Raw genomic sequence first — 14,165 nt, forward strand, 5'->3', positions numbered from 1 at the left:
AACACAGATGACAAACTGGGACTGCCCTGCCTGGCATGTGTTCACGCTGTACGTGACAGAACTCCCCACACATAATCTCTCTGCCTGACCTGATCGATCCTGAAAGGCCCCATCCAAAGCAATGACTTAGAAGCACAGACCCTCGCCCTATGGGTGCATTCACAACCCCAACTCAAACATAGCACTTGCCCCCCAACTTAGCTTGGGAATGCTGGGAGGCAGGTTCCATCTTCACCAAGGAACACAAACGCTAGCCAGGACACTGCCTCAGGCACCAGGCTCTTCTTCACCTGCAGAAATAAAGTGCCATCAGGCACCAGCACACCAGCCAAATTTCTTCCAGTAAAACAACCTCCTCAGAAACAGTCGTAGTCAACTGACCTGCTCCGCTTCTGAAACCAGATAGATACCCTCTAGAAAACTCCCCGCCTCCCTCTGCCAACCACTCCCCAACATACAATATTTGCCCCTGGACTTAATTCTCAGGGCTCAGAATCCACCGTCAACATGGACCACAAAGGCCAGCTAGGATGTTCCCAGTACCTTCTTCGTCCCTGCAAAAGAGGAGTCACCCAGAGGCGCACCAATAGACTACAACACCAAAAACAATACCTGTTTTCCACCTTTTCTCCACTCACCTTCCCGATCCAGACTTAGCACTTCCATTCAGTGTGCCGAGCCAAAGTCATAGGGCTTAGACCAAGGAGAAAGAACAGACAAACGTGACAATCCACAAAACAGTCTATACCCACTCCTCTTCCTTCCTCCCCTACTGCAACAGCCAAGAAGCCCAAAAGCCACGTACCCCAACCCAGTACGACCGCTTCGCTCACCTAACATCTCAAGGAGATGCATCATGCTCCCTGCTCCTCTTGTGCCCCGAGCAGCTCCAGCATTTCAGGAACTGGAACTGCTGATGTCTGGCAGGTCTCAGAAATGTGGCAGGAGACGTATGCTGCTGTCGCAAGGCGCTTGCAAAGCCGGCCTGACAGGTGAAGCAGACTAACACAGTCCACCGAACAACTCGGGGACCCCACTGCTGTCCACTCACTCTCATGCTTCGTTCAAGTTTCCGTGCCTATGCCCTGGGCTACAAAAAATAGAGAGAGAAGGTCACATCTACGATGGACACACAAACAGTACAGCTCCTTGATAAGAACTCAAACACAGAGACCAGAGCTAGACAAATAAAAAATCCACCCTGCAGTCCACAAATGCCAAATGGCCATGAATGCATAGCAGCTCCAACAGGGGTAATCACAAACTTACACTTTGCAGATGAAGAAGGTGACCCTGCTCAGTCTCTTGGTAATACTGTACCAATGTGGTCAAGCCCCTTGTAGCATGTAATCAAGCTGGTTTTAGTCCTTTGGAGAGTTACACAAGTGGGTTGGTTCATCTAGAGATTAAAAAATAGCTCAAACACAGGAGCGTATGCCACCATCCCAAAAAACAGTGAGCCAGCAGCCTCTACTAAATATCCCTCTATTAAGTGAATTCCAAGCACTTAGAAATCCAGAAATCCATAGACTCCAGCCTGCCTAAAGAACCCTGCAACTGACTGAAGGAATCACCTGGGAAAGGGGAGGGGCAAAGCACAAGAAAGTAGAAAGAGGAGGAGCAGCAGCTGTGGTTTATTTACTTATTTATAAGGCTTAGCTCAACAGCATGCAGACTGCAGACAAGACAACTGGGGTGTTTCTAGAAGCAACAATCCCCATGCTTTTACTACAGCTTTTAATATTAAAAGGACAATACCACCAAGCAAGTAACTGAAGCTTTTTCAGCTGGAATTAGCTCAAACTTTTATTTACATTTAAAGAAAACTCTAGGAGCAGAACAGATTATACACCAACAAAATCAATTCCATTCCATTCACAGGAAAAATCACTTACTTCAGTAGGCTATCTGAAAACCAAAGGCTATGCTGATGGGTCAAAACACGCTACAGGACACTGGGGCCAGGCCCTCCACTGCACCATCTTAAAACCCATCGCTACACTCACCAAGGTGCAACCCCAACCCAAACACAGATGCAGCATTTCAGCCTCAACAGTTTTGCAAACTGCTGGAAAGCAGGCTTCATCCTCAGCGAGGCGTGCTCAGGCTACACAGGACAGGGCTTCGGGCACCTCTTTGCCTACCAAAGACGACCGACATCAGGAACTGCCACACCAGACAACCTTTTTCCCTACACAACACCTTTCTCAGGAACCACGCAGCATTCCAGTGACCTGCTTTCCTCCTACTCTAAAGGCTATCTCAGCCCACCTTGTCTGTGGCACCTCATAAACAGGAGAGAAAGCAATCGCAGCAGCAAAAGCCACAGCACCCTCAGGACAGTTACTCTCATCCCCTCCTGTACCTCTGCCGCTTGCCTGCCCCACATGGCACATGCTTCCATCTGTTCTCTTTACCCACTTATAGCACCTCTAAAAGAGAAACTGGAATTTTACTCGATTGGATGTAAGAAAATAACTGCAGTGACAACCGCACCCCAAAAATAACAGCTACCTCTGCTCATCACGCACCACTCACTCCAGAGGCACCTCGGGTCATGACGTCCTGGACTACATACTGAGTTTCAGCCTGAACAAAGGAAAACACAGTCACAAGATAATCATTCAGCTGCCAGCATTAGCACCCATCCCTCAACAACACAAAGGAACCCCATTTACAATATTATCGTTTCAAAACAGCAGCCCCCTTGCCTCAGCACCTGGAAAGGGGATCAAGCCAGTCACTGAGTTGCCTACCAAGTGCTGGACAGTTCCAGAAGGAGCTCTTTCCTGTGACAGGTTCCTCCAAAGCTTTACACTCTACTGGGGACAGGAAAGAAATAAGAATAAGAATTTCAAAACCCCATATCTGTAAGCTTTCAAGATTCGACAGACCTCCTCAAGCACACCATTCAAGCGCTATGCGAGCAGCTGCTCGCAAGCAGCTCTACTCTCCTCCCCCCCAAATCTGCCAAACACCACAGAGATGACTGTGCCAGCTGCCCTTCAGTACATGCCCAGAGGCAGACCGGATGTCTTTGCCAAAACAGTCCGGACAATGTATTAGTACACCCATGGACATTAGCTATCATCACTAACTGCCAGGCAGGACAGTTCCAGACCAAACACATACACACAGGCACGCCACAAACACTACAAACAAAACACACAACACAAGGCACAAGAAGAAGCAACCCCCCCGAGGGAAGCCCTGTGGCAACAGCAAGTCAGAACAGGTGCTCTGCAGCAGACCCTAGCAGAGACTCAAATGTCACAACATGCGACTGGAAGCAACTGCCAGAACTGGGATGATGGAGGCCTAAAAAGCCTGCCTTCAAGACAAGAGACCAGAAGGATGGGGAGTGAAAACCCCTTAAGAAGACGCTTAGGAAATCAATTCCAAAGCAAGAGCTCCTGATGCAGCCCAGATGATTTCTGCAAGAGTGAGGATGGAAACAGATGTGATCTCAAACTGAATACGATGCACAAGACCTGAAACAGATCTGCACTTCAAGCAGCAACTGCAAGACAAGAAATGCTTGGATCAGAGTCATGATGACAAAACAAGCATTGAGGCCCTTCAGCACCGCTACCAAGTCCCCTGTCTGGTCAGTCCAGTGTAAAAAGCTAGGAGGATATCAAGACCCAAGAAGCACAGAACAGACATCGCAGAAGCAACACTACAGGACAGACGAACAGAAGGAAACTGTCATGCCTGGCACACGCACTCAACCTACAAAATAATCCCGCTGCTTCTATTAGCCTGGTGACCCAGCCACAAGCAGCCTGAACGTGACCCAGCCTGAACTACCCTCACAGTGGCACCAAGTCTATTCAGCCAGCTGGCTCCACGCTGCTCTGACTCCCAGCTCCCATTAGCCACCCCAGATATGCAAATACCAGGTGCCCCCCAACTTAGCTCTCAGGTTGCTGGATGGTAAAGTTCCTCCGCCTCAAGAAGCGCACAGGCACCGATTGTCATCTTAGTCAAGTGCCAGGCTCATCATCAGCTGCAAAAACAGAGTACCAGCATTCACTAGCACTCCGGCCATGATGCCCACCTTCTCCACAATGCTGACTACTTCTGATGTTACATACGATTGTGCTCATGTGTTCCTCTCCAAATCCAAACTCCAACAGTGCAGCCAGTATCATCCACACCAACTGGGAAAACAAAGGGATTAAATGATCACTGCGTTCACAAGAAGTCACCCAATGGTGTTTTTTGTTGTTGTTTGTGTGTGTGTTTTTCTTTTTTTTTTTTTTTTGAAATCTGCTTTAGCTCAACAGCATGCAGACTGCAGACAAGAGAACTGGGGTGTTTCTAGAAGGAATAATCCCCATGCTTTTGGTGCAGCTTTGAATATTAAAAGGACAATACCGCCCCCAGCAAGTAAATGGAACTTGCTTAACTGGAAATAGCTCAAACATTTTTTTACGTAGAAAGAAACATCTAGCTGCAGAACAGATTATACGCCAAAGCAATCAAACACCAAACAATCTTTCCTTCGCTTCGGATAAGGGATGACCAGGCTGACAACACTCACCTTCCCTCAGAGCTTCGTAACATGAAGATTTCCCTTCCCTGTCCACGACTGCACAAAGCACCTGCAAAGACAAGAGAAAAGCACACTCTGAGGCACCTCATAGCCACGGCGTACCTGCTGCAATACCTCTCTCTTCCCAGCTCTGTTACTTCAGCTGCTCACCAGCTCTAACTGAGATTCTTCGCTCACAGCGCCACTGCAAACTCTGCCTGGGCCACACAACACACCAAAAAGACATGCACACACACATGCCAAAAAGACATGCACACACAGCAGCCCTGGCAGGGGTAATCACAGACTTACCCTTTGCGGATGAAAAAGGTGACTCTGATACAACTGTGCTCAATCTCTTGGTAATGCTGCATCTACACTGTCAAGCCATATGTAGTATGCAATCAAGCGGGTGTAACTCTCCAGAGGACTAAAACAAGTGGTTTTATACCTCTAGAGATTAAAATATAGCTCAAAAACAGGAGCATATGCCACCATCCCAAAAAAAAAGTGAGCCAGCAGCCTCTACTAAATATCTCTCTATTTCAAGCACTTAGAAATCTAGAATTCCAACCACTTAGAAATCCAGGAATTCATAGACTCCAACCTGCCTAAAGAACCCTGCAACTGACTGAAGGAAAAACAAAGCACTGACCCCAAAGAGCAGCCCAGGCAGAGGGAGCTCTCTGATGCCATGCCTGGGGCTCATATACCTTTTGGCCCCGCCCAGCACCCAAACCAAACCATCTGGGAAAGGGGAGGGGCAAAGCACAACAAAGTAGGAAGAGAGCAAGAAAAGCAACTGTTGTTTTTTTTAATTTCTTTTTTAAAATAAACTTTACCTCAAAAGCATGCAGAGAGCAGACAAGATATCTCTGGTGATTCTAGAAGCACGAATCCCCTTTTGCTTTTTCTGCAGGTTTTAATAAGGGATTTACAATATCACCAAGCTAGTAACTGAAACTTTCTCAACTGGAATTAGTTCAAACAGGCTCATCCCCATCTGTAAACGCAGAGAACCAGCATTCACTAGCATGCCAGCCCTAATACCCACCTACTCCACAACGGTGACTACTACTGATGGAACATACAGTTGTGCAATACCTCTCCGTTCCCAGCTCCTTTACCTCACCTGCTCAGCAGCTCCACCTGAGCAACGTGCCCGGGCGGCGCCGCGCCGCAACGTGCCCGGGCGGCGCCGCGCCGCAACGTGCCCGGGCGGCGCCGCGCCGCAACGTGCCCGGGCGGCGCCGCGCCGCAACGTGCCCGGGCGGCGCCGCGCCGCAACGTGCCCGGGCGGCGCCGCGCCGCAACGTGCCCGGGCGGCGCCGCGCCGCAACGTGCCCGGGCGGCGCCGCGCCGCAACGTGCCCGGGCGGCGCCGCGCCGCAACGTGCCCGGGCGGCGCCGCGCCGCAACGTGCCCGGGCGGCGCCGCGCCGCAACGTGCCCGGGCGGCGCCGCGCCGCAACGTGCCCGGGCGGCGCCGCGCCGCAACGTGCCCGGGCGGCGCCGCGCCGCAACGTGCCCGGGCGGCGCCGCGCCGCAACGTGCCCGGGCGGCGCCGCGCCGCAACGTGCCCGGGCGGCGCCGCGCCGCAACGTGCCCGGGCGGCGCCGCGCCGCAACGTGCCCGGGCGGCGCCGCGCCGCAACGTGCCCGGGCGGCGCCGCGCCGCAACGTGCCCGGGCGGCGCCGCGCCGCAACGTGCCCGGGCGGCGCCGCGCCGCAACGTGCCCGGGCGGCGCCGCGCCGCAACGTGCCCGGGCGGCGCCGCGCCGCAACGTGCCCGGGCGGCGCCGCGCCGCAACGTGCCCGGGCGGCGCCGCGCCGCAACGTGCCCGGGCGGCGCCGCGCCGCAACGTGCCCGGGCGGCGCCGCGCCGCAACGTGCCCGGGCGGCGCCGCGCCGCAACGTGCCCGGGCGGCGCCGCGCCGCAACGTGCCCGGGCGGCGCCGCGCCGCAACGTGCCCGGGCGGCGCCGCGCCGCAACGTGCCCGGGCGGCGCCGCGCCGCAACGTGCCCGGGCGGCGCCGCGCCGCAACGTGCCCGGGCGGCGCCGCGCCGCAACGTGCCCGGGCGGCGCCGCGCCGCAACGTGCCCGGGCGGCGCCGCGCCGCAACGTGCCCGGGCGGCGCCGCGCCGCAACGTGCCCGGGCGGCGCCGCGCCGCAACGTGCCCGGGCGGCGCCGCGCCGCAACGTGCCCGGGCGGCGCCGCGCCGCAACGTGCCCGGGCGGCGCCGCGCCGCAACGTGCCCGGGCGGCGCCGCGCCGCAACGTGCCCGGGCGGCGCCGCGCCGCAACGTGCCCGGGCGGCGCCGCGCCGCAACGTGCCCGGGCGGCGCCGCGCCGCAACGTGCCCGGGCGGCGCCGCGCCGCAACGTGCCCGGGCGGCGCCGCGCCGCAACGTGCCCGGGCGGCGCCGCGCCGCAACGTGCCCGGGCGGCGCCGCGCCGCAACGTGCCCGGGCGGCGCCGCGCCGCAACGTGCCCGGGCGGCGCCGCGCCGCAACGTGCCCGGGCGGCGCCGCGCCGCAACGTGCCCGGGCGGCGCCGCGCCGCAACGTGCCCGGGCGGCGCCGCGCCGCAACGTGCCCGGGCGGCGCCGCGCCGCAACGTGCCCGGGCGGCGCCGCGCCGCAACGTGCCCGGGCGGCGCCGCGCCGCAACGTGCCCGGGCGGCGCCGCGCCGCAACGTGCCCGGGCGGCGCCGCGCCGCAACGTGCCCGGGCGGCGCCGCGCCGCAACGTGCCCGGGCGGCGCCGCGCCGCAACGTGCCCGGGCGGCGCCGCGCCGCAACGTGCCCGGGCGGCGCCGCGCCGCAACGTGCCCGGGCGGCGCCGCGCCGCAACGTGCCCGGGCGGCGCCGCGCCGCAACGTGCCCGGGCGGCGCCGCGCCGCAACGTGCCCGGGCGGCGCCGCGCCGCAACGTGCCCGGGCGGCGCCGCGCCGCAACGTGCCCGGGCGGCGCCGCGCCGCAACGTGCCCGGGCGGCGCCGCGCCGCAACGTGCCCGGGCGGCGCCGCGCCGCAACGTGCCCGGGCGGCGCCGCGCCGCAACGTGCCCGGGCGGCGCCGCGCCGCAACGTGCCCGGGCGGCGCCGCGCCGCAACGTGCCCGGGCGGCGCCGCGCCGCAACGTGCCCGGGCGGCGCCGCGCCGCAACGTGCCCGGGCGGCGCCGCGCCGCAACGTGCCCGGGCGGCGCCGCGCCGCAACGTGCCCGGGCGGCGCCGCGCCGCAACGTGCCCGGGCGGCGCCGCGCCGCAACGTGCCCGGGCGGCGCCGCGCCGCAACGTGCCCGGGCGGCGCCGCGCCGCAACGTGCCCGGGCGGCGCCGCGCCGCAACGTGCCCGGGCGGCGCCGCGCCGCAACGTGCCCGGGCGGCGCCGCGCCGCAACGTGCCCGGGCGGCGCCGCGCCGCAACGTGCCCGGGCGGCGCCGCGCCGCAACGTGCCCGGGCGGCGCCGCGCCGCAACGTGCCCGGGCGGCGCCGCGCCGCAACGTGCCCGGGCGGCGCCGCGCCGCAACGTGCCCGGGCGGCGCCGCGCCGCAACGTGCCCGGGCGGCGCCGCGCCGCAACGTGCCCGGGCGGCGCCGCGCCGCAACGTGCCCGGGCGGCGCCGCGCCGCAACGTGCCCGGGCGGCGCCGCGCCGCAACGTGCCCGGGCGGCGCCGCGCCGCAACGTGCCCGGGCGGCGCCGCGCCGCAACGTGCCCGGGCGGCGCCGCGCCGCAACGTGCCCGGGCGGCGCCGCGCCGCAACGTGCCCGGGCGGCGCCGCGCCGCAACGTGCCCGGGCGGCGCCGCGCCGCAACGTGCCCGGGCGGCGCCGCGCCGCAACGTGCCCGGGCGGCGCCGCGCCGCAACGTGCCCGGGCGGCGCCGCGCCGCAACGTGCCCGGGCGGCGCCGCGCCGCAACGTGCCCGGGCGGCGCCGCGCCGCAACGTGCCCGGGCGGCGCCGCGCCGCAACGTGCCCGGGCGGCGCCGCGCCGCAACGTGCCCGGGCGGCGCCGCGCCGCAACGTGCCCGGGCGGCGCCGCGCCGCAACGTGCCCGGGCGGCGCCGCGCCGCAACGTGCCCGGGCGGCGCCGCGCCGCAACGTGCCCGGGCGGCGCCGCGCCGCAACGTGCCCGGGCGGCGCCGCGCCGCAACGTGCCCGCTCACTCTCTAGGCACTACTGCACTTACGCGGTCAAGAAACTGTACCCCACGGTTTCCGAAAAACAACGTACCTGACAACCCCTCATAAAAGAGCATCGAATATGTGAATTCCAAGCACTAAAGCCTAGAAGGCTACAAGATCTAAAGACTCAACCCACAAGTAAACCCACAAGCAAAAGATCCAAAAATATAACAAACTGTCCCTAAACCTGAAACAGACTACCCTTTACATGCCCACTGCTGCCTTTTTCATATACATGCTCACACAGGGAGCCTCCATGACACATTTCTCCTAAACCATGCTCCATCACTTTTCCACCAACGTTGTGGCTTTGGTAAGATTTGACATATAGGCAAAGACTCACAGAAAGCCCCGTAATTCTGCCAAAATCATAAGGGACCCAGAACCACAGAGCAAACACACAAAGTAACATCACCATACTATCTGTAACACTGCTATAACAATTACTCACCTGAGGAAGAGCTGCATGCAATAGAAGCACCTACTACTAGGTTGCTTTACTGTGACAGATCCTGCCAGTTGCCACCCAAAAAAGACATGCGTACCCGTTTCTACTTGAAAATGCATCAGTCCATAGACTCTGACCCACCTAAAGAACCCTGCAACTGACTGAAGGAAAAACAAAGCACTTACCCCAAAGAGCAGCCCAGGCAGAAGGAGCTCTCTGATGGCATACCTGCAACTCAGTTACCATTAGGTCCCACCTGGAACCTGAAGCCAATCACCTGGGAAAATACAAAAAAAAAAAAAACAGAAAGAGGGGGAGTAGTAGCTGTGGTTTCTTTACTTATTTATATGACTTAGCACAACAGAATGCAGAGTGCAGACAAGAGAACTGGGGTGTTTCTAGAAGCAGACTAACACAGTCCACCAAAAAACTCAGAGTCCCCACTGACATCCACTCACCATCATGCCTCATTCACGTTTCCGTGCCTATGCCCTGAGCTACAAGAAACAAAGAGAGAAGGTCATATCCACGATGTACATGCAAACAGTATAGCTGCTTACAGAAAACTCAAACACAGAGACCAGAGGTAGAAGAAAAAATAAATAAACAAACACCCTAAAGTCAACAAATGCCAAAAGGCCATGAATGCACAGCAGCTCCAACAGAGGTAGCCACAGAATTACCCTTTGCAGATGAAAAAGGTGATCCTGCTCAGTCTCTTGGTAATACTGCACCTACGTGGTTGAGCCTCTTGTACCATGCAATCAAGCTGGTTTTAGTCCTCTGGAGAGTTACACATGTGGGTGTATACATCTAGAGATTAACATATAGATCAAAAACAGAAGAGTATCCCCCCACCCCAAAAAACAGTGAGCCAGCAGCCTCTACTTAATATTCCTCTATTAAGTGAATTCCAAACACTTAAAATCCAGAAATCCATAGACTCCAGCCTGCCTAAACAACCCTGCAACTGACTGAAGGAAAAACAAAGCACTTACTCCAAGGAGCAGCCCAGGCAGAATGAGCTCTCTAATGCCATGCCTGGGGCTCATATACCTTTTGGCCCCGCCCAGCACCCAAACCCAATCAAGTGGTAAAGGGGAGGGGCAAAGCACAAGAAAGTAGGAAGAGAGCAGGCACAGCAGCAGCTGTGATGTTTTTTTGTTTGTTTGTTTTTTGTTTCTTTTTTTAAATCTGCCATCAGGGAGTGTGAGCGAGAGATAGACTTCTGGAGTAACTCCCTGCAGGGCCTCAAGGGGAGGTACCGAGGTGAGACTCCTCAAATGGGGGTGGACCCCCTGCCCTGTAGCCGTTGGGCAGAGGGAGGGGATCTGGGAGCTGAGGAGGAATGGAAACAGGTCCCTGCTCGACATCGCAGGTGACGCCCTCCCCTTCCAGCCCCGCATTCCCAGGTGCCCTTATACAACAGGTTTGAGGCCCTGGAGCTCGACAGACCAGTTGCTGAGGAAGAGGTAGCAAGTGCTCCCAGGAGGATGCCTAGGGTGAGGAGGTCAACTCCACGCCTCAGGACTGCCTCCACCAAGAAAGACAGAAGGGTTATTGTTGTTGGAGACTCGATTCTTAGGGGAACAGAGGGCTGATTTGTTGGCCTGACCCTACTCGTAGGGAAGTCTGCTGCCTCCCTGGGGTCAGGGTCAGGGACGTTGCCAGGAAGCTTCCCAACCTGGTACGCCCCTCTGACTATTACCCTCTTTTGATAGTCCAGGCGGGCAGTGACAACATCGAAGAGAGAAGCCTCAAGGCTATCAAAAGAGACTTTAGGGGACTGGGTCGGTTAGTGGATGGAGTGGGAGTGCAGGTGGTGTTTTCATCCATCCCTGCGGTGGCAGGGAGGGGTACAGAGAGGACACGGAAAGCCCACCTGTTAAACACGTGGCTCCGGGGCTGGTGCCAACGCAGAAATCTTGGGTTTTTTGATCATGGGGCACTTTACTCAGCACCTGGCCTGATGGCCGCAGACGGGTCCCTATCTTTTAGGGGAAAAAGGATCCTGGGCCAGGAGCTGGCAGGGCTCATTGAGAGGGCTTTAAACTAGGTAGGAAGGGGGATGGGGCTGAAGCTAAGATTGTTGGGGCTGTGCCAGGGGGAACAATGGCAAGGCCGGAGGATAAGGCAATGGCCCAGCTGAAGTGCATCTACATCAATGCACGCAGCATGGGTAACAAACAGGAGGAGCTGGAAGCCATCGTGCAGCAGGCAGGCTACGACTTGGTTGCCATCACGGAGACGTGGTGGGACCAGTCTCATGACTGGAGTACTGCAATTCCTGGCTATAAGCTCTTTGGAAGGGACAGGCAGCACAGAAGGGGTGGTGGTGTGGCTCTCTATATTAGAGTCTTTTGAGGTTGTAGAACTCGAGGCTGGGAATGACAAGGTCGAGTCCCTTTGGGTTAGGATCGGCAGGGACAACAAGGCTAGTGTCCTGGTCGGGATCTGCTATAGACCGCCGAACCAGGATGAGGAGACGGATGAGGAGTTCTACAGGCAACTGACAGAAGTTGCGAAATCGTCAGCTCTTGTACTCGTGGGGGACTTCAACTTCCCTGACATGTCCTGGAAGCACAACACAGCCCTGAGAAAGCAGTCTAGGAGGTTTCTGGAGAGCATGGAAGATAGCTTCCTGACGCAGCTGGTTAGTGAACCTACCAGGGGTGGTGCCCCGCTAGACCTTCTCTTCACAAACAGAGAAGGACTGGTGGAGGATGTGATTGTCGGGAGCTGTCTTGGGCAGAGTGACCACGAAATGGTGGAGTTCACTATTCTAGGCGAGGCCAGGAAGGGGACCAGTAAAACCGCTGTATTGGACTTTCGGAGGGCTGACTTTGAGCTGCTCAGGACACTAGTTGGTGGAGTCCCTTGGGAGGCGGTTCTGAAGGGCAGAGGAGTCCAGGAAGGCTGGGCGCTCTTCAAGAGGGAAATCTTAATGGCGCAAAACGGTCTGTCCCCACGTGCCCAAAGACGAGCTGGCGGGGAAGAAGACCAGCCTGGCTGAACAGAGAATTGTGGCTTGAGCTTAGGAGAAAAAAGAGGGTTTATAATCTTTGGAAAAGTGGGCAGGCCACTAGGGAGGACTTTAAGGATGTAGCGAGGCTGTGCAGGGACAAAATTAGGAAGGCCAAAGCTCATCTGGAGCTCAATCTGGCTACTGCTGTTAAAGATAACAAAAAACGTTTCTATAAATACATCAACACAAAAAGGAGGACTAAGGAGAATCTCCATCCTTTACTGGATGCGGGGGGAAACCTAGTTACAAGAGATGAGGAAAAGGCGGAGGTGCTCAATGCCTTCTTCGCCTCAGTCTTTAGCGGCAATACCGGTTGTTCTCTGGATACTCAGTACCCTGAGCTGGTGGAAGGGGGTGGGGAGCAGGATGTGGCCCTCACTATCCATGAAGAACTGGTTGGTGACCTGCTACGGCACTTGGATGTGCACAAGTCGATGGGGCCGGATGGGATCCAGCCAAGGGTACTGAGAGAACTGGCAGAGGAGCTGGGTAAGCCACTATCCATCATTTATCAGCAGTCCTGGCGATCGGGGGAGGTCCCAGTGGACTGGCGGCTAGCAAATGTGACGCCCATCTACAAGAAGGGCCGGAGGGCAGACCCAGGAAACTACAGGCCTGTCAGTTTGACCTCAGTGCCAGGGAAGCTCATGGAACAGATCCTCCTGAGAGTCATCATGCAGCACTTGTAGGGCAAGCAGGCGATCAGGCCTAGTCAGCATGGGTTTATGAAAGGCAGGTCCTGCTTGACGAACCTGATCTCCTTCTATGACAAAGTGACGCGCTGGGTGGATGAGGGAAAGGCTGTGGATGTGGTCTACCTTGACTTCAGCAAGGCTTTTGACACCGTCTCCCACAGCATTCTCCTCAAGAAACTGGCTGCTCTTGGCTTGGACTGGCGCACGCTTCGTTGGGTTAGAAACTGGCTGGATAGCCGGGCCCAAAGAGTCGTGGTGAATGGAGCCAAGTCCAGTTGGAGGCCAGTCACTAGTGGCGTCCCCCAGGGCTCGGTGCTGGGGCCGGTCCTCTTTAATATCCTCATCGATGATCTGGACGAGGGCAATGAGTGCACCCTCAGTAAGTTTGCAGATGACACCAAGTTAGGTGCGTGTGTCGATCTGCTCGAGGGTAGGAAAGCTCTGCAGGAGGATCTGGATAGGCTGCACCGATGGGCTGAGGTCAACTGCATGAAGTTCAACAAGGCCAAGTGCCGGGTCCTGCACCTGGGGCGCAATAACCCCAAGCAGAGCTACAGGCTGGGAGAGGAATGGTTGGAGAGCTGCCAGGCAGAGAAGGACCTGGGAGTGATGGTGGATAGTCGGCTGAATATGAGCCAGCAGTGTGCTCAGGTGGCCAAGAAGGCCAATGGCATCCTGGCTTGTATCAGAAACAGTGTGACCAGCAGGGCTAGGGAGGTGATCATCCCCCTGTACTCGGCTCTGGTGAGGCCGCACCTCGAGTACTGTGTTCAGTTTTGGGCCCCTCACTACAAGAAGGACATCGAGGTGCTTGAGCGGGTGCAGAGAAGGGCGACGAAGCTGGTGAGGGGCCTGGAGAACAAGTCCTACGAGGAGTGGCTGAGGGAGCTGGGCTTGTTCAGCCTGGAGAAGAGGAGGCTCAGGGGCGACCTTATCGCTCTCTATAGGTACCTCAAGGGAGGCTGTAGCGAGGTGGGGGTTGGTCTGTTCTCCCACGTGCCTGGTGACAGGACGAGGGGGAATGGGCTTAAGTTGAGCCAGGGGAGTTTTAGGTTAGATGTTAGGAAGAACTTCTTTACCGAAAGGGTTGTGAGGCATTGGAACAGGCTGCCCAAGGAAGTGGTGGAGTCACCATCCCTGGAAGTCTTCAAAAGATGTTTAGATGTAGAGCTTAGGGATATGGTTTAGTGGGGACTGTTAGTGTTAGATCAGAGGTTGGACTCGATGATCTTGAGTTCTCTTCCAACCTAGAAATTCTGTGATTCTGTGATTCTGTGATTCT

At 57.8% G+C, this 14,165-nt stretch overlaps 1 long non-coding RNA gene across 2 annotated transcripts; it reads right to left on the reverse strand.

The window, feature by feature from the left end:
* Positions 1–983: 983 nt before the first annotated feature.
* Positions 984–10,174, reverse strand: LOC311428842. Of its 2 annotated transcripts, none has more exons than XR_014687916.1 (8): positions 10,162–10,174; positions 9,847–9,976; positions 9,622–9,660; positions 9,349–9,440; positions 4,547–4,607; positions 4,061–4,163; positions 2,757–2,822; positions 984–1,090 (listed from the first exon to the last, which is right to left on the reverse strand). It is a non-coding gene; the product is annotated as an uncharacterized lncRNA (long non-coding RNA). The 2 variants fall into 2 exon arrangements; XR_014687917.1 differs by lacking the exon at positions 984–1,090 and adding an exon at positions 2,003–2,589.
* Positions 10,175–14,165: the final 3,991 nt, after the last annotated feature.

This window comes from Aythya ferina, assembly GCF_964211825.1.
Source record: "Aythya ferina genome assembly, contig: HAP1_SCAFFOLD_158, whole genome shotgun sequence".
Lineage (NCBI taxonomy): Eukaryota > Metazoa > Chordata > Aves > Anseriformes > Anatidae > Aythya > Aythya ferina.